The sequence below is a fragment of the Calypte anna genome, unplaced genomic scaffold (genome assembly GCF_003957555.1).
Source record: "Calypte anna isolate BGI_N300 unplaced genomic scaffold, bCalAnn1_v1.p scaffold_105_arrow_ctg1, whole genome shotgun sequence".
Classification (NCBI taxonomy): Eukaryota; Metazoa; Chordata; class Aves; order Apodiformes; family Trochilidae; genus Calypte; species Calypte anna.
The window spans coordinates 61,795-86,223 of record NW_022045422.1 but is presented as its reverse complement, the minus strand read 5'-3'; the positions used below and the strand labels follow the sequence as shown (position 1 = coordinate 86,223).

The 24,429-nt window shown below is 49.5% G+C and overlaps 1 protein-coding gene across 1 annotated transcript in view; it reads left to right on the top strand.

Moving 5' to 3' along the window:
- LOC115600185 (olfactory receptor 14J1-like) overlaps positions 1-24,429 on the top strand; it is a 104,179-nt gene that overhangs the window by 30,167 nt on the left and 49,583 nt on the right. The window lies entirely within an intron of this gene.

The window sequence follows — 24,429 nt, the reverse complement described above, 5'->3', positions numbered from 1 at the left end:
GGTGATGCAGGATGGCTCAAAGGTAAGATGTGGTACCCATTCCTTCAGGGAAATTACAAAGATAGAGGGGCGCAAATGCAAATTATTAAGTCCATACCACAAGCACCCAAAGCTGTCGAATCCAACTCACCCCTTAACCCACCAACAGCTGAGTCTTTACTATACGAGATCGAAGCTTGTACTGTAATTCCCACCAGCACCACAACTACTGCCAGACACGTGACCCCCACCGGTACCCAAATAGCCCCAACAGTTGAGCAAAATCAAAAGTTTCATTCCCTCAAAATAACAGTGGATGAGGATCTAGCTCGACTTGAGAAATCAATCAGCGCCTCAGAACAATCCCTGACTTCATTGTCCAAAGTGGTCCTCCAAAATCGCAGGGCACTAGATCTCTTGTTTTTACAACAAAAAGGACATTGTGCTGCGCTAGGAGAAGAGTGTTGCGTATATGCAGACAACACTGGCGTTATCCGTGATACCATGGCCAAGCTCAGAGAAGGTTTGGAAAAAAGAAGACGAGACAATGAAGTCCAGCAAGAATGGTTTGAGTCATGGTTTAACCATACACCATGGCTAACCACCCTCATTTCCACACTAATGGGACCGTTTATACTGCTCATCGTAGCATTGGTCTTCGGACCCTGTATATTAAATAAGCTTGTGTTGTTTGTTAAAGACCGCTTAGAGAAAGATAATATAATGTTAGTGAAACGTAGACAGCTGGTTTAAGAAAACGGTTTTGGTTACATAATCCAATCGTTAGTTACCTCCCTTATAGATAAGTGTACCCCATGATTAACGGTTACCCTCTACTAACACTTTTGTTTGGTGTGCCTCATGTTTTATACAAGCCTTTCATACAATCCTTTACAAATTTAGTTGCATGGACCTTTAGATGTGCCTTATAACCCGGTGTGCCTTATACTTTTAATATTTTTAATGTTTTAAGTATTCTATTTTTCTCCCCATTCAGTTAAGCATAGGGAAGGGGGGAAATGTGGTAGTTAAGGTTTGCAGTGTGGTAGTTTAGGTTTGAAATGTGACAGTTAAGGTTTGGCGGCCAGAAGATATCGTGCTGTACGGAAAGTTAAGATAAGGCTTCCCTCTTGACAACCAATAGGTACGGGTCCCTAACGCAAGCAGATGGAAATGACGGTGTAAACCTAGGCTATAAAATGCGGTGTAACATAAACAATAAACGCCATTTGCCATCCATCATATTGATGTCTGTGAGCTGATGGCCCGAGCAACCTGAGGTTGGTTGCTGAGTCGTTCTTGAACCAGGTCGCCACGCCTCGTCGCAGGCAACAATAACCCACCTAGCTGATCAAGGGAAGTCAGAGGGTGTAATATTTCTGGACTTCAGGAAGGCTTTTGGTACTGTCTCTCATAGCATCATCCTGGATAAAATGTCCATCATACAGCTGGGCAACCCTGCTATGTGATGGGTGAGCAACTGGCTCACAGGTGGAGCACAAGGAGTGACAGTGAATGGGGTCACATCAGGCTGGTGACCAGTCACTAGTGGGGTCCTGCAGGGCTCCATCCTTGGCCCAGTCCTCTTCAACATCTTCAGCAGTGACTTGGGTGCAGGACTGGAAGGAATCTGAAGCAAGTTTTTGGATGGGAGACCTCAGCAGGTTAGAGAGCTGGGCAATCAGCAGGCAGAGGAAGGACAAGTGCTGAACCACAAGTTCAGCAAGTGCTGAATCACCAACCACAAGGGCAAGTGCTGAATTCTGCACTTGGGATGGGGCAACCCTGGGGGCAAGGACAGACTGGGGAATGAGTGGCTGGAGAGCAGACATGTCCTATGGACCTCCTGATGATCAGCACTCTGATCATCTTTGTGGCCTTCTCTGGACTTGTTCTAACAGCTCCAGGTCCTCTTTGTGCTTGGGGCTACAGAACTGGACCCAGCACTGCAGTGGGGTCTCACCAGAGTGGAGCAGAGGAGCAGAATCTCCTCCCCTGACCTGCTGGCCACGCTGCTTTTTGTGTAGCTCAGGACATGCTTGGCTTCCTGGGCTGCCAGCACACCTTGCCAGCTGGTGCTGAGCTTCTCATCAACCAGCACCCCCAAGTCCTCTTCCTCCTCAGGGCTGCTCTCAATCCATGCTCTGCCCAACCTGTATTTGTGCTGGGGATTGCCCCAACCCAGGTGCAGGACCTTGTGCTTGTCCTTCTTGAACCTCATGAAATTTTCATGGGCCCACCTCTCCCTCCTGTCCCTTTGTCTGGACAGTCTATGTCTGGAAAGGTGACTTTAGAAATAATCACTGTATCACCACCACCAGGAAAAACTGTTTCTTAAGGCTTTGAACTTGGTTTGTTCCTCATCCCATCTTGGGCTAGCCAGGAGGTGGTGCCAGGAGGTTGTGTACATTTTCTGACATTATTGATCTTCACACCCCACTGTCCTCAGGAAGATTCCTGACCCAAAAGTGAGGGATGGGCTCTGCCTTCCCATTGCCTGGGGTTCAGAGAGTCCACTCACTCCTAAAAAAAAAAAAAAAAAAAAAAAAAAAAAAAAGCCACTTCTAGAGGTCCTTTGCCTCCCTGCAATCATGGCCTCCAGTGATCTGCTCTAACAAGGCCATGGGGAGGCTCTGGCAGCAATGGCCCTCAGTGGGGCCAATCAATGCTTCAAGGTACTTTCAGGTTCCATTCTGACTACTGGAGCAGTTTGTTCATTCACCTCTCAGCACCTGAGGATCATGGACTCAGCACCAAACACACCCTGGGGCTCATTGGAATACAGAGAGCACTAAAGGGCCATGGCTCTCCATGGGATATTCTTCACATCTTCAAGACTTGTACAGCTAATTGGAGAGGTTTTCCCACTGTAGTTAAGGAGGAACATTTCCTACTGTGATTAATGAACACTGATTCTGAGGTTTTTTTGTTTCTTGTTTTGTTCTCCTTTAATATTTTAAGAGATGATCTCATGATTTTCATTTTGGAGAAGAGGTGATAGAAGTTCCCTGAGGTCTGACACTGTGTGGACAACTTTACTTCTCACCTCCCCAACGCCACCATTCCTTTCCTGTCCCACCTGGGACTTCCATCCGTGCTCCTTGCATCAGACTTCTCCTCTCCTCTCTGCAGCTGGAGGTTACAGCTCCACTGCACCACCTCCCACCTGCTCTCCTTAGAGAACTGACTGCACACGGGCACAGCAGGAGTTTTCCTTTGTGCCAGCCAAGAAAAGTCAAACAGAGAAAGTGAAGAAGAATCTGAGGAGAAATGGTTTCGAGAGACAGATGGGAAAAGAGAGATGTGATCATCATAACAGAGGTGGCTAAAGAGACAATCAGGTTGCTGAAAGACAGGCGAGCTTTGAACAACCTGCTGCTCAAAGCAGCACCCAGGGGAGAGGCATCTGAATGAACCAAGAGTAGGAGAAGGGGACAATTGGAGAGGAAAGGGAATGGCCTTTGTCTGGACAGTCTGTGTCTGGAAAGGTGACTTTAGAAATGGTCACTGGATCACCACCACCAGGCAGAAGTTGGTGTTGAGGCTCTGCACTTGGTGTGCTCCTTGCCCCTTCTTGGGGTACTTGAGAGGTGTTGTGCATTTTTCCTACAGTATTTATTGCTCATCTTCACAGCCCACTGCCCCTAGGAAGAGTCCTGACCCACAAGTGAGGGATGGGCTCTGCCTTCCCATTTCCTAGGGTTCAGAGTTTGTCCAGACTGATCCATAAAATAAATAAATACATAAATACAGGTGGCTTCAGAGCCACCTTTACAGAACCTTTTCCTCACTGCAGTCATGGCCTCCAGTGACCTTCTCTAACAAGTCTCTGGGGAGGCTTTGTCAGTAATGGGATCCAATGGAGCCAATCAATACTTCACGATTGTTTTGGTTTTTGTTTTGGCTTTAACTTCTAAAGAGTTGTTTTTTTCAGTCTTCTTTCAGTACCTGAGGATCATGGACTCAGTCCCTCGGGCACTATGGTGCCCATTACAGTACTGAGCAGCCATGAGTTACCCTGTGGCGTTTTTAGTGCTCAGGAGTTGCACAGCTAATTGGAGAAGTTCCAGTGAGGAAGAATAATAGAGAGAGCATCTAATAAAAATTATTGAAAAATTTTGTTTTACTGGTTTTCAATTTAGAAATTTAAATTCTACTACTATTGGTGCAGAGTGACACTTCAAAGGCCTGGAAAGTGAAGAAAAACCTTTGAGGTCCAGCACTCCATTTAGAACATTGCTTCTCAGATCCCCCAAAACCAACATTTCTCTCATTGGCTCCTTGGAAAGGATCTGGGATAATTTGCCTCCAGAACCTTGTCACCACCACTTTTTCATCCCCTACGTGTTAATGCCAGCACTTGTACCCTCCATGCAGCAGCTGCTGCTCGTTCAGCTCACTCCTGTCCCCACGCTGCCACTTCATCCCCACCCACCCACCCCGCATGGCACCAGCATCATCGGGGTCTCTGCGGGGAGCCCCGAGCGCTGGCAGCGATTGTCCTGTCACACACTGAGGGGATGGGGGCAGCGGCAGCGAGCCCGTTCCTGCCCTGCCTGCAGGACACCTTCCCTTAGGGGCAGGAGGAGCAATGCATGACAAGTGTCCCTTTCCAAAAGCCCGCAGCAGCCTCTCTTTCCTACGGCAGCTGCTTTCTGCACTGCCATCAAGAACGCCCTGCAGGCTGCACTTTGCATTTCCCCCTAAGAAAGGGAATGGTCGTTCTTGGCATCACCCAGCACGGACACAATGTCCTGACTTCAGAAGAAAACTCAACACAAAAAGGGGGGACACCCACTCCCACTGCATCATGAGTCCTGGCCGTGCCCTCCGTGCCTCCCACCGGCCCTGGCCCCGCCAGGCTGGGTTTGCCCAGGGGCTCTGCAAGTGAAGAGGGGAAAGGGCCAGGGAATCCAAATGAAAAGAGTCTCCAGCTGAGGCCAATTAAAGGTCAGGCTGTCCCACTTGGCAGTGCTCGGGGGGCCACAGGAGGGGTTGGGAGCAGCAGCACAGTACCAGGTGGAGGTTCTGAACGAGTGTCAGCTGCCAGCCAGAGGTGACAAGGTGGAGGTGGCAAGGCAGTGGCGGTGGCAAGGTGGCAGTGGCAAATTGTCCCTGTCCCTCCTAGGACCTGTGTGCCTTTTCCTCCCATCAGACTTCTCCCCTGCAGGCTGCACCTGGATGTTAAGGCTTCTTTTGCACCAGCTCCCAACCCATCTCCCTTAGACAACTGCTGCACTCAGGCACAGCTGGAGTTTCCCTCTCTGCAAACAGAGAGTTGTCATATAGAGAGAGTTTCCTACACAATAAAACACACTCTGCAAGCATCTGCTGGGCACAAGCTGCCTCTAAGGAGGTTACATTTCTATAAAAGATGACCTGATGAGAAATATTTTTGGAAGCTACATGCAGGAAGATATAAACATTATTAAAGAATGGTATAAGGACTTCTGAAAGACAGCTATTTCACTCAGGGTCATTCCATACCCTAAGATCTCACACTCAGGACATAAAGCAGAGTGAGCGTGCTGCGGCATTCAACCACTGCTTGGGGATTGGTTGGAAATTTGTTGAAAGGTGTGAGGTGTGGAAACAAACTTTACGCCCCAGGAAGGGTTCTAAAGCAGGGATGTTTATTGCAGCGCTTGGCTCCTTGATCGGGACTTATATGGAGTATGGAGTTGCCAATCTATTCCAGGACTTTGCTGATTTGTTGAACAATTTTTGCAACAAAATGTGGTCCACTGCCTGATGATATTACTGCAGGGACCCCAAATATTGGTGTTACTCCTTGTAACAGCACTTTGGTTACCTCTCAAACTTTGTTAGTTTGGCACGGGAAGGCTACCGGCCATCCTGAAAAAGTATCTGGTAGGACCAGTAAGTATCAAAACCCCCCTTTTCTTGGGAAATCTCTAAAATCAATTTGCTGTTGTTTCCTGGATGGTTTCTCTTTCCAACCTGCCCAATTTTAGCTTTAGGTATTACTTGTGGATTACTTTGTAAGTATATTTCACACTGTTGTGTAACTTGTTTAATAGTGGCACATAAGCGTTGAGCCACTATGTGCTGGTTCAAATATTTATATAAGGCTTCAGTTCCCCAGTGGATCTTCCTGTGTTCTGCCATAACCAGGGTCCACAATACTGCTAAGGGAACTATTAGCTTGCCTTGTGGTGTTTTAGTCCATTCCCCTTTTTTGATTTTTTCCTCCCAGATCCTCAATCAATTTTTGATCCTCCTTTGAATACCTAGGTTCACAGTCAATTTGTATTTTATCATCTGGGACCAAAGACTTCATTCCAATTTCACCAGCCTCAGTCACCATCTTAGCCTTCAGGTTTGCCATTGCATTTCCCAGGTCGTGGTTGGTCATTGCCTTCTGGTGTGCTTTGCAGTTCATGATAGCCACCTTTTCTGGCAGTGTTAGTAATCACTATTTCCACATCATCCTGTTCTACCCAGATGGTTTGGTATTTCAGAAACCTTTGGCACAATAACCAGAGGGCTCCTTTTGCTTCCAGTACAGCAGATAACTTGTGAGATGTTAGCACTGTCATCTGCTGCCCTAATGTGAATTTCCATGCTTCTTGGATGTTGAACACAACTGCAGGCAGCTACTGCCCTTCATCCAGCTGTTTGGAGAAGTAGGCCACTGCCCTTCAATATGGTCCAAGATTTGGGGCCAACCTTCCCAGAGCTATCCCCTGCTTTTCTTGGGAGTACAGACAGAAAAGGTTTTGTAGGATCTGGCAATCCCAAGACAGGCCTTCAGTCACCTGTGATCAATTGTAAGCTGCCTCTGGCCATTTGACACTTTAACAGCCCAGAGTGGACAGTCACAGGAAAAGTCCACACTAGTGATGATCTATTTTCCTTCAAGTCTGCTACCACCCCAGCAGATAGTATTGCTATACAGAGGGTAGAGGCACAGACATCTTTCACAAACAGTAATTTTCACTGTGGGGCAGTCTACTGTGCTGCCCTTTATTCTGCAGTTACCAAACATTAGTGCCCCATGGTCATTAGGATGACTTTGTTTGGGATGCTTATGAATTGCTTATGTTAGATGTCTCAGTACCCCGTGGACCTGAGAATTAAAATATTCCAGGGTGGGGGAATCCACCACTTCCCCTGGGAGATCATTCCAATGTCTGACTGCCCTCATGGGGAAAAACTTAAATTTTATGTCAAGTGGGAATATCCAGGGGGGCAACTTGTGCCCATTTCCCCTTGCCAAGAATGAGAGGGGAGGGAGGCTAAGGGGCTGGAAACTCAACTGCACAGCTGGCATGGAACAGCCCTGCTGGAAAGGAAAAGAAGGAAATCTAGACACAGAGAGACAAAAGCCATCTCACCTTCCTGCCCCTTGCCCCAGACATGCTCACTTTGCTCAAATGTGACTTTTTTCTAAAATTTTATGTATTTCAGTTAGTAACTGATGTCACCCTGGTGCAGGGTGCTCCTGCATGGGCTGCAGATCCACATCTGCCCCTCCGTGCTCCTCCATGGGCTGCAGGGGACAGCTGCCCTCTCCCCACAGCCTGCAGGGGAACTTCTGTTCTGGCCCTTCCTTCAGTCACTGACCTTGGGGTCTTGTGGAGGGCTGGCAGCAGGCTTCCACCTCCTTCTCCAGGGACATCTTGGGCATTTTCTGCCACAGACATTCCATGGTCACCCAGAGCAGCTGCTGACTCCTGAGGGAGGTGCTCTCCCAGATATGGGCACCCCACATCTCTGCACCCCTTATATCCCCCAGGGTCACCACGGAGAACGCCATGACAATGGTGTCCAGGCACCAGACCCTGCATCACAAAGCCCTGGTGGTGGCTGTGGAGATGCCCAGGCCTCGAACTGGCTGGGACTGTGTCACAGAATGATAGAATCTTGGAATGTGTCAGGTTGGAAGGGTTAAAGATCATCTAGTTCAAATCTCCTGCATGCATGGGTAGGACACCTCCCACCCAACTGAAGCCAACCCTGCCCCTGTCCCCATGGAACTCCCTTCTTAATCCCATCCACAGCATCAGCCTCACTCAGCAGTAGTGTCTCTTGGAGCTGTTCCAGGATGAGCTTCCAGTGCTCCTCCTGCTCCATGATCCTACAGATCATTCCCATGACCCTCCAGATCATTCTGAATCACAGAATACCTCAGGCTGGAAGAGACCCCTGAGCATCTCTTTGTCAGAGAGCCCTGCTCAAGGCAGGATGAACCAGATGAGGTTGCTCAAGGGCTTCCCCAGCATGGCTTCATCCACAAGGGGCTGAGAGTGCCTTTTGTCTCATCCCACAGAAGGAGTATAGACAGGATAAAGTTTTGGCACAAGTTCTGGACACTGAGGCACCATCACTGCTTGCCAGGAGGACTTTGGATCCCTGATGGCACTGTGACCCTCATCATCTTGTGAACTTCCCACCCACCACATCACCCACTTCTTCAATCCAGACATCCCCAGTCTGGCTACAACAGGACAATGGTAGAGCATGGCAAAGGGCTTGCTAAAGGCCAGGTGCACCCCATGCCTTTCTGTCCCCTGCCCACTCTGCTTCAGCAATCCCCTCTTTGTCCTTCACCTGCCTGGAGCAGGATGGACCCCATCACTGTCCCAGGGACTGAGGTCATAGAATCACAGAATCCTAGAATGTTAGGGCTTGGAAGGGACCTCTAGAGATCATCCAGTCCAACCCCTCTGCCAAAGCAGGATCACCCAGGGCAGGCCACACAGGAACACATCCAGGGATGTGTTGAAAGTCTCCAGAAAAGGAGACTCCACAACTTCTCTGGGCTGCCTGTTCCAGTGCTCCCACAACCTCACAGTCAAGAAGTTTCTTCTCATGTTGAGGTGGAATTTCCTATGTTATAGCTTAAACCCGTTGTTCCACTGAAAAGACACTGGCCCCTTCCTTTTGACACCCACCCCTCAGATATTTATAAACACTCATAAAATGCTCTCAGTCTTCTTCTCTCAAGGCTAAGCAGACTAAATTCTCTCAGTCTTTCTTCATAGGAGAGATGCTCAAGTTCCCTAATCATCCTCCTTTTTCTCCCTGGGCCTCTCTCCAGTAGATCCCTGTCCCACTGGAACTGGGAAGCTCAAAAAAGCATCCAGTATTCCAGGTGTGGTCTCACCAGGACAGAGTAAAGGGGTGTGAAAACCAAGCTAGATCTGCTAGATCACTTTTGCTGATGCATCCAGGACACCATTGGCCCTCCCGACTACCCATTTGTTCATCCCTTTGTAGAAGGATATCAGGTTAGTCAAGCAAGATTTTTCCTTAGTAAATCAATCTTGGCTGCTCATCAGAACCTTCTTTGTGTTTGTACACTCAGAGTACTGAATATTCTGTGAGGCAGACTTCTCATTTCCTACTCAGTATTGAGAGCTACATCTATCATTGCAGAGCTGTGGAATCCCCTTAGTTTTAACACAAATTTGTTGAATATTGTTGAAATTTGTTGGAGCATGAGTTAGAAAGGAGTTTAATTGAATTGGATGTTAAGATAAAAATTCTGTACCATGAGGGTACTGGAAAAAATGGCACAGGTTGCCCATGGAGCTGTTTGAGGCCTCATTCCTGGAGGTATTCATTGTGAGGCTTGAGAGGGCTCTGAGAAACCTGATCTAATTGAGGGTGTCCCTGCTTACTGCAGCGGGGTTGGACTATATGACCTTTAGAGGTCCATTCCAACCCAAATAATTCTCTCAAGATATTTGAGCACCTCACTTCGGCTGCAGAATGCGCAGAGCTTTCCCAAGGTGGGGTTTGGAGACACCAAGACCAGAGGTGGTGTACAGAGACTAATGAGCCAAGGCTCAGTAGTTTAGAGGCTGTGGGCAGTAGAGCAGTATCCTGGGAGTGCCTGAAGGGTGGGTTTGGGCATGGTGGAGCTTTTCTTCAAAGTGGGAAACAGCTTGGGCAAGAAAGGATGGCCCAAAGGGCAGCTGGGGATACCCAGACTGGAGAGCAGAAGAAAGAAATGACACTGCAAGGGCCATGCTGGGGAACACCACATCCCCCAGAAGGAGCCTGGATCAGCCCAAGGCTCTGTGTGCCAAGGCAGAGGCAGGGAGGACACAGAGATGTCAGGAGAGGAAGGGGACAGCAAGGTGGGGCAGGCGGGTGAAGGAGCAGAGCCTGCAGGGCAAGAGGCACAGGGGATGGGACAGCCCAGGACAGACTGTGCTGGAGATGAGAGAGGGAAAAGCTGTGGAAAAGCTGGAGACACTTGGCAGAGATGGTTCCTGCTCCCCCCACACCCTGCAGGGGACACTGCTTTCTCAGGGCTGTCCCTCAGGGGGACCCAGGCACACGACAAGAAACTTTGGAAACTTTGGACTCTGCCTTGGACTTTTTTGTTGACAAAGAAGCTTCTGCAGCTTCCTCTCCTTGCCTCTGGAGCAATTGTCATGGGCTCAGCATCAACCCCCCAGAGGGCTCATTACAGCTGTGAGCTGGGCTCCTGGGATGGAGGGAGCTGCTGGCAAGTGGGCAGTGCTGCAGAGAGAGAGCTCTGGGCAGGAGCAGCTCCTCTGCAGAGCGCAGCAGGGCTGAGGGCACTGCCAGGGTATCTGGGGGAGATGAGCAAGGCAGAGAGAGCTTCAAGGGGGTGAAGATGGAGGGGATGAGTGCCAGCTGAGTGGAGGAGAACCTTCCCAGCTTCTGAGATGGTGAGTGTCTGGTGCAGGGCAGTGAAGCTGGTGCAGTTCCTGGAGGCATCTCCTAAAGCTGCAGAGCCAGAGCTGCTGGGAGCTGGAAGGGGGGAAGGGGCTGGAGGTGGAAGGGGAATTGTGAAGAGGAGTGAGGGGGTGTGTGCAGGCAGGGGTGCCCAGGGCTGTCCTTCAGAGCAGGGTCCTGCAGCCCAGGGGCTGTGTGCTGGGGCAGGGACTCTGCTGCCTGCCTGCCTGCCTGCCAGGGGCAGCTCTCAGCCTGCCCGGGGAGCTCCCTGGTGCTGGCAGAAGCTGTGGCTGGCAGGAGACAGGGAGCACAGGGCAGGCTCCTGGTGCTGGTGAGAGAGGGATGAATTGCTCAGGGCTGCTCACAGCTCCAGCTGATGCCCAGAAGATTTCTGAGGGGACTTTCAGGAGTCCCTTCAGGGCAGGGCTTTCCTGCTCCAGTCTGGGCTCTCCTCAGGCTCTGCTTCCACTTGTCTCTCCAGGGCATGGAAAGCTCTTTCTGCACTCCGCAGAAGGCACAGAGACCCCAGTTCTCCTCATCCCTTGTCTGAGCTGCTCCTGAGCCCCTGTTAAACTAGAGATGCCCCTGGACAGGTCCTGCTGCTGCCAGGAGGTGTCTGCAGGGCAGAGCTGAGCACTCAGAGGGGGGGATGAGGGCTGTGAGCACTGCCAGGGAGGAGAGCTGGGGACAGAGAAAGAGCTGCAGGCAGCAGAGATGGGCAGGGATGGAGAGGGAGCTGCTGCCTGGAAGATGATGGCAGGGGGGATTCCTGCACCTCCCAGCCATCCCCTGCAGAGCTTCTGCCCTCCCTAGAGCTAAACCCTGCTATCTGTCACACAGCACATTCCCCCAGCCCTTCAGATCATGGGCACTGAATTCTGAGCATCCTTCCAGCAGCCCACCTTCCAGCGAGGAAAAATGCTGGAGTCTCTGCATGTGTCTCCCTTTCCTGACTCTCTTGGCAGCAGAACTTTGGCAGGTTCCCCTCTTGCCCCTGCTGCTGCAGACCTTGTTCTTCCCCTTCTTTTTGCTGGGCTGGGGTTGAGGATTCTTGTGCAGCTCAGACACTGATGCAGTATGTTCTGTCCTGCTGCTGTGTCCATGGATGAAAAGCATTCAAAGCACCTGAGATGGGGCTGTGGGGACTGAAGGGTGTGGGGCTGGGGTTCAGCCCACCCTCCCATCAGGATACCCCATCTTTAGGGTCTTTAACTCTTTGTGCAGCTGAGAGCAGGACTGATGGACAGAGCGGCTGTCCTCACTCTGCACTAAGGGACAGTCCCTTTTTCTCTCAGCACCCTGAGAGCATCTTGCAAAATAGGAGAAATTCCAGGGGCTTTTGCATGAAATTTTCTTTTTTGTAGAAGAAACTCTATCAGATCAAATCACCATTAATCCCTTCAGGTGTGCTCTGCAGGGTGGTGGTGCATTGGGAGTGACAATTCTGAAAAGCTCTTGGATTTCAACAGTGGATTTAATATGAGAAGCTCTTGGATTTCAACAGTGGATTTAATATGAGATCAACATGTGCCTTTTCTACTAGTTCCTGTAGGGCAGGACTGACTGCACAGCTCAGACAGTAGCCCCTGTTCCTCTTGACACCATCAGCCAGCACCACCCACAGTTAGTTAATGGGACCTGCCAAAATTCTTCCTGTAAGGGGTGATGTGTGTTGGAGATTGCTGTGAAAACTCAAAAGATTTGCTATGATAAATCAGACCTAACTTATTTATTCCTTTTTTTTGTCTGACAGTGCACCATCCCAAGAATCAGCAGATGTCCAACAGCAGCTCCATCAGGCAGTTCCTCCTCCTGGCATTTGCAGACAGGCAGGAGCTGCAGCTCTTGCACTTCTGGCTCTTCCTGGGCATCTACCTGGCTGCTCTCCTAGGCAACAGCCTCATCATCACCACCATCGCCTGTGACCACCACCTCCACACCCCCATGTACTTCTTCCTCCTCAACCTCTCCCTCCTCGACCTGGGATCCATCTCCACCACTCTGCCCAAAGCCATGGCCAATTCCCTCTGGGACAACACCAACATCTCCTACAAGGCATGTGCTGCACAGACCTTTTTCTTTCTCTTTTTGATTGCTGGGGAGTTTTATCTCCTGACCATCATGTCCTACGACCGCTACGTGGCCATCTGCAAACCCCTGCACTACGGGACCCTCCTGGGCAGCAGAGCTTGTGTCCACATGGCAGCAGCTGCCTGGGGCTCTGGGTTTCTCACTGCTCTGCTGCACACAGCCAATACATTTTCCCTGCCCCTCTGCCAGGGCAATGCCCTGGACCAGTTCTTCTGTGAAATCCCCCAGATCCTCAAGCTCTCCTGCTCACACTCCTACCTCAGGGAAATTGGCCTTATTGTGGTCAGTGCATGTTTAACATTTGGCTGTTTTATTTTCATGGTGGTGTCCTATGTGGAGATCTTCAGGGCTGTGCTGAGGATCCCCTCTGAGCAGGGAAGGCACAAAGCCTTTTCCACGTGCCTCCCTCACCTGGCCGTGGTCTCCCTGTTCGTCAGCACAGCCATCTTTGCCTACCTGAAGCCCCCCTCCATCTCCTCCCCATCCTTTGACCTGGTGGTGTCATTTCTGTACTCGGTGGTTCCTCCAGCAGTGAACCCCCTCATCTACAGCATGAGGAACCAGGTGCTCAAGGGTTCTCTGAGGAAACAGTTAGGGATTTTCAGCAGCCATAAGGTGCCTCCTGTCTTATGCAAATGACTCACAATGCATGACATTCCTCGTCTGTCTTTCTTTACATTTTTTTCCTTTTTCTTTAGCTTTGATTTTCATTTCATTAAAGTAATGTCATTTCTCTTCCTTCTTACCTTATTATCCACGCACCTATTTCACCAAGAAAAATTGTGTACCTGGAGAGTCTTTGATGGGTTTAGGTAAAATAAATGTACCTGCAACATTTTTTTTGTCTGCTGTCCCGGTTCAGTGTTTCAGGAATGAAAGGGAAGTGAAAGCCCCTCCCTGGCTGCAGCAGCCCTGGGAAGGCTGCTCTTTGCCTGGAGCAGTCAGAGCTCTTGAGGAGCACAAGGGCCAGGGCTGTTGTGCTGGGCTGGGCAGAGGGGATGGCCCCGAGGGGCTGCAGAGCTCTGCGGATCTCCTGGAGAGGAGAGCAGGGGACACAGGGTGCCTCCTGCTCCTTGTGCCATGCATGGTCACCCATCTGGGGCTCTGAGCTCTCTCTGCCCCCCAGGAGCTGCTGTGCCCTTCAGAGGGGCTGGGGCTGTGCTGGGACTGCCCAGAGCAGCCTGGGCTGGGCACTGGTGTGGGGCCAGCAGCAACTGGGCTGTGCTGGGATAGAGGGGAGGGGAGGGGAGGTGCGAGAGCCTGGAGGGAGCTGTTCTGGGCTGGCAAGTGAAAGCCTGGCAGAGAAAGCCATGGGTGTGTAACTGGCCCTGCATGGCCATGAAGGGGAGACACCAGTGGTGCTGAGGGACTTGATGCCTTCTGGGATGGAGTCTTTCCTCAGGAGCTCTCCGAGGCCTCTCTGCTCCATGAGAGGTGACAAGGAGCAGCAGAGCTCATCTGGAGAGAAAGGTCAGAAGGACAAGTGCCAGTGTCTGCCCCTGCAGGGGACTCACCCGGGCCATGGCACAGGCTGGGGCTGCCTGGCTGGGAGCAGCCCTGTGGGAAAGGTCTTGGTGGGCACTTGTCATGACCCAGGGAGGGCACCCAGAGAGACACAGCTCGCACCCCCTTGCTTTCTAAACTCCTTCTCAGAGAGGAGCCATGGTGCTGCTGGATCCAACCTGAGTGCCAGACCTGGCCCTGCTGGGGAGAAGGACTGAAACCATACGGTCCCAGAAAATTCTCTGACAGATTCTCTGACACCACTGACTGGTACAGAGTGAAAGGACTGAGGGTCAAATTATCACTTAGAGGAGCAATTCTTTCTCTAGGAAAGAAACAAAACAGGCCTAAAAAATCAGACAAACTCAAATGAGAGGAGTAGCCTGGGGCATTCCTAAATCCCCAGCCCAGAGCAAGACTAAGTAGAGGGATGGGATCAGAAGCGTCCATACCAGACTCTGAGGCACACACTCTTCTCAGCCCACATCATCCTTAAGTCTGACCATGAGGTTTTACCCATCTCAGCAAAACTCCAGACTGCACGTTGGGGAAGTTCCCACAAAGGTGGTATGGGCAGTCCTTTTGGAGTGATCATGGGAAATACAAGTCTGGTCTTTCACATCCCTGCACACCCAGACAGTTCTATGACTTTATGATGGAACTTCTCTTGGTAGTCCAAAACCTCCAGAAAGGTCACCTTGGATGGTTCAGACTGGAGGGAAAGAACAAGAGGTCGCACCCCCAGGGTATCCTTGTGTTACAGGTTTACCCAGTGGGGTTCTGGATTAGCCCAGGGTTTTGTTTTCAAGGCAAAGCCAGTGGGAGCAGAGAGACACCAGAGAAGGTCTGGAAATGTTGGGGTGAGAGTTAGGTGGGAAAGCAGGAAGGGTGACAACAGCCTGAAGGGAAGGAGCTGCAGGCATGGACAGTGTAGGACAGCCTGCAGGAGAGGTGGCCAAGGGCTCTGCCAAGGAGTGAGGTCATTGTCCCCTTGGCCACAGCAGTGTCTTGGGCCACCAAGGCTGGGGAGGGGAAACCAGTATAGACCATTACAGACCAGTAGAAACCAGTATAAATCCGTATACCCAGTACAGACCAGCATAAACCTGTATAAACCAGTATAGACCAGTATAGACCAGTTTAACCAGGACAATCAGTATAAACCAGTATAGACCTGTATAGACCTGTATAGACCTATATAAAACAGTATTACCAGTATAAACCAGTACAGACCTTTATAGACCAGTATAAACCACTATATACCAATATAAACCAGTATGACCAGTATAAACCGGTATAACCACTAAAGACCAGTATTATCAGTATAACCAGTACAGACCAGTACAGACCAGTATAACCTGCTGTACAAACCAGAATAAACTAGTATAGGCCAGTATAACCAGTATAGACCAGTATCGACCAGTATAACCACTACAGACCAGTATAGATCAGTATAAACCAGTATAACGAGTATAGACCAGTACAAACCAGTATAGAGCATTACAGATCAGAATAAACCAGTATAAACCTGTATAAACCAGTATAGGCCAGTATAACCAGTATAAACCATTATAGACCAATATTTACCAGTATAGACCAGTTTTACCAGTATAAACCAGTATAACCATTATAAACCAGTACAGACTTTGATAGACCCGTATAGTATATATATACCAGCATAAAGCAGTATAACCAGTATCGACCAGTATAAACCTGTATAAACCAGTATAGACCAGTATAAACAAGTACAGACCAGTATAAACCAGTATAGCCAGCATAGACCAGCATTGACCAGTATTGATTGGTACAGACCAGTATAGACCAGTATAAACCAGTATAAGCCTGTATAGACCCGCATAAACCAGTTCACCAGTATAAGCCAGTATAACCAGTATAGACCTGTATAGACCAGTATAAACCAGTATTGCCAGTATAAACCAGTATAGGCCGGTATCGACCACTATAACCAATACAGACCAGTATAACCAGTATGGATCAGTAAAACCAGTATTGACCAGTATAACCAATATAGACCAGTATATACCACTATAGACCAGTATAACCAGTATAAACGAATATAAGCTGTACAAACCAGTATAAACCAGTAAAACCATTATTACCAGTATAGACCTGTATTGACCAGTATAACCAGTATAGAGCAGTATAGACCAGTACAAACCAGTATAGACCACTATAAACCATTAGAAACTAGTATAGACCAGTATAGTCCAGTAGAGACCAGTTTAACAAGTATAGAGCAGTACAGAGCAGTACAGACTAGTATAGACCAGTATAAGCCAGTATAGACCAGTATAACCTGTATATACCAATATAACCAATAAAACCAATATAGACCAGTACAGATCAGTATAGACCAGTATAACCAGTATAAACGAATATAGGAAGTACAAACCATTATAGCCAGTATAGGCCAGTATAAACCAGTATAGACCATTATTACCAATATAAGCCAGTAGAGACCTTTATAGACCAGTAAAACCAGTATAGAGCAGTATAGGCCGGTACAAACCAGTATAGACCACTATAAACCAGTAAACCAGTATAAACCAGTAAAAAGCAGTATGTACCAGTATAGACCAGTACTGACCAATACAGACCTGTATAGACCAGTATAGCCACAGGGCAAACTTTGGCCTCCTCAATCAACTGTTAAGAGAAATCCCATGGGACAGGGCGTTAAGAGATAAAGGGGCTCAAGAGAGCTGGTCAGTATTCAAGGACCACTATTTGCAAGCACAGGATCAGAGCGTCCCTATGGTTAGGAAATCTAGTAAGGGAGCTAGGAGACCAGCATGGTTAAAAACGGAACTGCTGGGAAAACTGAAGTGGAAAAGGAAAATCTACAGATCATGGAAGGGGGGACTGGTCACTTGGGAGGAATACAGGACTGTTGTCAGAGGATGTAGGGAGGCAATTAGGAAAGCTAAGGCCTCCTTGGAACTTCACCTTGCAAGTCAGGTTAAGGATAATAGAAAGGGCTTTTTCAAATCCATAGCTAGCAAAACTAACACTAGAGGCAATATTGGCCCACTAAGGGATGAGCTGGGAGCCCTGGTGACAGAGGATATAAAGAAGGCAGAGGTGCTGAACGCCTTCTTTGCCTCTGTCTTTACTCCTGCAGGGTTTCCGCATGAGCCCCAGATTAGTTGGCATGGTAGATGAGGATTGGGTTAGGGATCAGCTGAGTAATCTGGACATCCGTAAGTCGATGGGTCCAGATGGAATGCATCCAAGGGTGCTGAGGGAGCTGGCGGAGGTCATTGCTAGGCCACTCTCCATCATCTTCAGTAAGTCATGGGTAACAGGAGAGGTGCCTGAGGACTGGAGGATAGCAAATGTCACTCCAGTCTACAAGAAGGGCAAGAAGGAAGACCCGGGTAACTATAGACCGGTCAGCCTCACCTCCATCCCTGGAAAGGTGATGGAACAACTTGTTCTTGTCACTATCTCCAGGCATATCAAGGACATGGGGGTCATCAAGAGCAGTCAGCATGGTTTTATCAAGGGTAAATCATGTTTGACTAACCTCATAGCCTTCTATGAGGAAATGACTAGGTGGATAGATGATGGAAGAGCGGTAGATGTGGTTTATCTTGATTTCAGTAAAGCATTTGACACCGTCTCTCACAGCATCCTTGTAGATAAGTTGACCAAGCATGGGTTTGGTGATCAGGTAGTGAGGTGGATCAGGAACTGGTTGAAAGGAAGGAGTCAGAGAGTTGTAGTCAATGGGGCAGAATCTGGTTGGAGGTGTGTGACTAGTGGAGTCCCTCAGGGGTCGGTACTGGGACCGGTGTTGTTCAATATCTTCATCAACGACTTGGATGAGGGTATAGAATGTACCCTCAGCAAGTTTGCTGATGACACTAAGCTGGGAGGAGTGGCTGACACACCAGAAGGCTGTGCTGCCATTCAGAGAGACTTAGACAGGCTGGAGAGTTGGGCAGAGAGAAACATGATGAAGTTCAACAAGGGGAAGTGTAGAGTTTTGCATTTGGGGAAGAACAACACGATGTCCCAGTATAGGTTGGGGGCTGACCTGCTGGAGAGCAGTGTAGGTGAAAGAGACCTGGGGGTCCTGGTAGACAAGAGGATGACCATGAGCCAGCAATGTGCCCTTGTGGCCAAGAAGGCCAATGGCATCCTGGGGTGCATTAGAAAGGGTGTGGTTAGTAGGTCAAGAGAGGTTCTCCTCCCCCTCTATTCTGCATTGGTGAGGCCGCACCTGGAGTATTGTGTCCAGTTCTGGGCCCCTCAGTTCAAGAAGGACAGGGAAGTGCTTGAAAGAGTCCAGCGCAGAGCTACTCAGATGATTAAGGGAGTGGAACATCTCCCTTCTGAGGAAAGGCTGAGGGAGCTGGGTCTCTTTAGTTTGGAGAAAAGGAGACTGAGGGGTGACCTCATCAATGTTTTCAAATATGTAAGGGGTGAGTGTCAGGGAGATGGAGTTAGGCTCTTCTCAGTGGTGACCAGTGATAGGACAAGGGGTAATGGGTGTAAATTGGAGCATACCCCAAGGATTCTATGATTCTATGATAGCCACTACAGACCAGTGTAAACTGGTACAGAGCAGTACAGAGCAGTATAGGCCGGTATAAACCAGTATAAGTAGTATACACCACTATAGGCCAGTTAAACCAGTACAGGCCAGTATACACCACTATACACCAGTATAAACCAGTCCCTCCCAGTCCATCCTAGTTGCTCCCACTTGACTTCCAATGGGTCCCAGTCCCTCCCAGTTGACTCCAGATCTCTCTCAGTTGCTCCCAGTTGGCTCCCAATCACTCCCATTTGTCTCCCAGCCCCTCCCAGTCCCTTCCAATCCCCTCCCAGTTTCCTCCAAGTTCCCTCCCAGTCTCTCCCAGTCCATCCCAGTTCCCCCCCAACCCCCTCCCAATCCTTCCCAGTTCCCTCCCAGTTCCCCCAAATCCCCTGCCAATCCCCTTCCAGTTCCCTCCCAATCCCTCCCAGTCCCTCCAATCCCCCTCCCAGTTTCCTCCCAATCCCCTCCCAAACCTCTCCCAGTTCCCTACCAATCCCTGCTGGTCCCTCGCAATCCCCTCCCAGTATCCTCCCAGTTCTCTCCCAATCCCCTCCCAATCCCTCCCAGTTCCCTCCTAGTCCCTCTCAGTCCCTCCCAATCCCCTCCCAGTCCCTCCCAACCCCTCCCAGTCCCTCCAATCCCCTCCCAATCCCCTCCCAGTTCCCTCCCAATCCCCTCCCAGTTCCCTCCCAGTCCCTGGGAGGTTACAAGTTTTGTATCTTTGTTGTTCCTTTTTCTTTCTACCTGAGGACATTGTGTCCGTGCTGGGTGATGCCAAGAACGACCATTCCCTTTCTTAGGGGGAAATGCAAAGTGCAGCCTGCAGGGCGTTCTTGATGGCAGTGCAGAAAGCAGCTGCCGTAGGAAAGAGAGGCTGCTGCGGGCTTTTGGAAAGGGACACTTGTCATGCATTGCTCCTCCTGCCCCTAAGGGAAGGTGTCCTGCAGGCAGGGCAGGAACGGGCTCGCTGCCGCTGCCCCCATCCCCTCACTGTGTGACAGGACAATCGCTGCCAGCGCTCGGGGCTCCCCGCAGAGACCCCGATGATGCTGGTGCCATGCGGGGTGGGTGTGTGGGGATGAAGTGGCAGCGTGGGGACAGGAGTGAGCTGAACGAGCAGCAGCTGCTGCATGGAGGGTACAAGTGCTGGCATTAACACGTAGGGGATGAAAAAGTGGTGGTGACAAGGTTCTGGAGGCAAATTATCCCAGATCCTTTCCAAGGAGCCAATGAGAGCAATGTTGGTTTTTGGGGAGGTGAGAAGCAATGTTCTAAATGGAGTGCTGGACCTCAGAGGTTTTTCTTCTCTTTCCAGGCCTTTGAAGTGTCACTCTGCACCAATAGTAGTAGAATTTAAATTTCTAAATTGAAAACCAGCAAAACAGAACTTTTCAAAAATTCTTATTAGATGCTCTTTTAAAACTTCCTCCACAATGGAACCTCTCCAATGAGATGTGTGTGTCTTGAACACTAAAAACACCACAGGGTGACCCATGGTTGCTCAGTACTGTAATGGGCCCCATGGTGCCAGAGGGAGTGACTCCGTGATCCTCAGGTACTGACAGGAGACTGAAAAAAAACATGTTTAGAAGTTAAAGCCAAAACAAAAATCCAAATTATCTTGAAGTATTGATTGGTCTCACTGCATCCTATTATTGACAAAGCTTTCAAAGGAGCTTATTAGAGAAGGTCACTGGAGGACATGATTGGAGGGAGGCAAAGATTCTCTAAAGGTGGCTCTGAAGTAACAGATATTTGTTTATTTATTTGGTTGCTTGTTTATGTATTTATTTTTTTTATCTGTCAGTCAGGACACACTGTGAACCCCAGGCAATGGGAAATCAGGGCCCATCACTCACTTGTGGGTCAGGACTCTTCCTGGGGGCCGTGGGGCACGATGATGAGCAATAGAAACTATGAGAAAAATGCACACCTCCCGAGTACCCCAGAAGGTACTGGCAAGAAGCACACACAAAGAAGGGGCAAGGAGCACACCAAGTGCAGAGCCTCAACACCAACTTCTGCCTGGTGGTGGTGATCCTGTGACCATTTCTAAAGTCACCTTTCCAGACTCAGACTGTCCAGACAAAGCCCATTCCCTTTCCTCTCCATTTGTCCCCTTCTCCTACTCTTGGTTCATTCAGATGCCTCTCCCCTGGGTGCTGCTTTGAGCAGCAGGTTGTTCAAAGCTCCCCTGTCTTTCAGCAGCCTGATTGTCTCTTTAGCCACCTCTGTCATGATGATCACAGCTCTCTTTTCCCCTCTGTCTCTCTAAACCCTTTCTCATCAGATTCTTCTTCACTTTCTCTGTTTGACTTTTCTTGGCTGGCACAAAGGAAAACTCCTGCTGTGCCCGTGTGCAGTCAGTTCTCTAAGGAGAGCAGGTGGGAGGTGGTGCAGTGGAGCTGTAACCTCCAGCTGCAGAGAGGAGAGGAGAAGTCTGATGCAAGGAGCAGGGATGGAAGTCCCAGGTGGGACATGAAAGGAATGGTGGGGCTGGGGAGGTGAGAAGTAAAGTTGTCCACACAGTGTCAGACCTCAGGGATCTTCTATCACCTCTTCTCCAAAATGAAAATTATGAGATCATCTCTTAAAATATTAAAGGAGAACGAAAAAAGAAACAAAAAAAACCTCAGAATCAGTTTTCATTAATCACAGTAGGAAATGTTCCTCCTTAACTGCAGTGGGAAAACCTCTCCAATTAGCTGTACAAGTCTTGAAGACGTGAAGAATATTCCATGGAGAGCCATGGCCCTTTAGTGCTCTCTGTATTCCAGTGAGCCCCAGAGTGTGTTTGGTGCTGAGCCCATGATCCTCAGGTGCTGAGAGGTGAATGAACAAACTGCTCCAGAAGTCAGAATGGAACCTGAAAGTACCTTGAAGCATTGATTGGCCCCACTGAGGGCCATTGCTGCCAGAGCCTCCCCATGGCCTTGTTAGAGCAGATCACTGGAGACCATGACTGCAAAGAGGCAAAGGCTCTGTAAAGGTGGCTTTTATTTATTTATGTTTTATTAGTCAGTGAGGCCTTTTTCTTAACCCCAGACAATGAGGAGGCAGAGCCCATCCCTCTAGGATTCTTCCTGAGGATAGTGGGGTGAGAAGATCAATGTCAGAAAATGTACACAACCTCACGGCTACCCCAAGATGGGATGAGGAGCAAACCAAGTTCAAAGCCTCAAGAAAGAGTTTTTCCTGGTGGTGGTGATACAGCGACCATTTTTAAAGTCACCTTTCCATACACAGACTGTCCAGACAAAGTGACAGGATGGAGAGCTGGGGCCATGGAAACTTCATGAGGTTCAACAAGGACAAGCACAAGGTCCTGCACCTGGGTTGGGGCAATCCCCAGCACAAATATGGGTTGGGCAGAGCATGGATTGAGAGCAGCCCTGAGGAGGAAGAGGACTTGGGGGTGCTGGTTGATGAGAAGCTCAGCACCAGCTGGCAAGGTGTGCTGGCAGCCCAGGAAGCCAAGCATGTCCTGAGCTACACAAAAAGCAGCGTGGCCAGCAGGTCAGGGGAGGAGATTCTGCTCCTCTGCTCCACTCTGGTGAGACCCCACTGCAGTGCTGGGTCCAATTCTGGAGCCCCAAGCACAAAAAGGACCTGGAGCTGTTAGAACAAGTCCAGAGGAGGCCACAAAGATGATCAGCGGGTGATCATCAGGAGGTCCATAGAACAACCTAATCAGGTCTAATCAGGGATGGCTTTGCAGTAAGGGAAGGTTTCTCAGGCCTTTATTATTTTGGTCTTGAAAAGCTGCAGGGATGGAGATGACACAAGCTCTCTGGTAGATGTACTGGATGTCTTGATGAGGAGCAATTTTTAAAGTTTTTCCTCCGTGCTTTCCGATGATGCCCCTTGGTTCTCACTCTCCCATCATGCACACCCAGGAAGGACCTGGCTCCATTTCTTCCTGATACCAAATGTGTTATCGCAGAATCATAGAATATGCTGTGTTGGAAGGTACCCATCAGGATGATCAAGTCTGTCTCTATCCTGTGAAGGGTACCTCCGGGATCACACCATGGGCCTGAGAACATCATTCAAACACTTCTTGGACTTAGTCAGGCTTGGTGGTCTGACCACTTCTCTGGGGGAGTTGTCATTGCTTGGAAGCAATGAAGTTGTTCCATTGCTCAACTGCCCTTTGGGGAAAAACTTTCCCTGCTACCTAACCTAAACCTCCTCTGATTAAGCTTCCTATCATTCTCCCAAGTACCCTCATTGGTCATATGAGTGAAGAAATCAGAACCAGTCCCATCTCTTCCCCTTATGAGGAGCCATAGACTGAAATGGGGTCTCCCCTCAGCCTTCTTTTCTCCCAAATGAACAATCCAAGTGACCTCAGCTGCTCCTCATAAGTCATCCCTTCCAGACCCTTCACCATTCTTGTTGCTCTCCTTTGGACACTCTCCAACACCTTGATGCCTTTTCTATCCTGGGGTGCCCAAACTGCACACAGGACTCACAGGGAGGCCATACCAGTGCAGAGCAGAGCAGGACAGTCACCTCCTTGGGCTGGCTGCTGACACTGTGCTTGAAGCACCCCAGGACAGGGTTGGCCCTCCTGGCTGCCAGGACACACTGCTGGCACATCTCCAGTTTGCCATCAACCAGGACCCCCAGGTCCCTCTCTGCTCTCCAGCCACTCGTTCCCCAGGCTGTACTTGCCCCCAGGGTTGCCCCATCCCAGGTGCAGAATTCAGCATTTGCCCTTGTGGTTGATGATTCAGCACTTGCTGAACTTGTGGTTCAGCACTTGTCCTTCCTGTGCCTGCTGATTGCCCAGCTCTCTAACCTGCCAGGGTCTCTCATCCAAAAACTTGCTTCAGATTCCTTCCAGTCCTGCACCCAAGTCACTGCTGAAGATATTGAAGAGGACTGGACCAAGGATGGAGCCCTGCAGGACCCCACTAGTGACCAGTCACCAGTCTGATGTGACGCCATTCACTGTCACTCTTTGTACTCCACCTGTGAGCCAGTTGCTCACCCATCACATAGCAGGGTTGTCCAGCTGTATGATGGACATTTTATCCAGGAGGATGCTGAGAGACAGTACCAAAAGCCTTCCTGAAGCCCAGAAATATTACATCCACGTGCTTCCCTTGATCAGCTGGGTGGGTTACCCTATCATAAATGATTTGACCCAGTAGGATCCCCAAGTCATTCTCTGCAGGGCTGCTCTCAATCATGCATCTCCAAGTCTTTACTGACAGTCGGGGTTTTCTCCTCTCAGGAACAGGACTTTTCACGTGGCCTTGATGAAGTACATGAGGTATGCACAGACCTACTCCTCAAACCTGTCCAGGTTCCTCTGGTTGTCATCCCTACCCTCAAGTGAATCACTTGTGCCACTGAGCTTGGTGTCATCTGCAAACTTCCTGAGGAATCACTTGATCTCACAGTCCCTGTCACTGATGAAGACATTAATTAGTACTGGGGACATCCACTACTCTTTAGAAGGTACCTTTAAGTCCAGAAGGGACGCTCTTCACTATTGGTTTCCCTTGGACATTGAGCCACTGACCATAGCTGTCTGCATGAGGTCATCCAGTCATTTCCTTGTCCATCCAACTGTCCATCCATCAAACACATCCCTCTCTAAT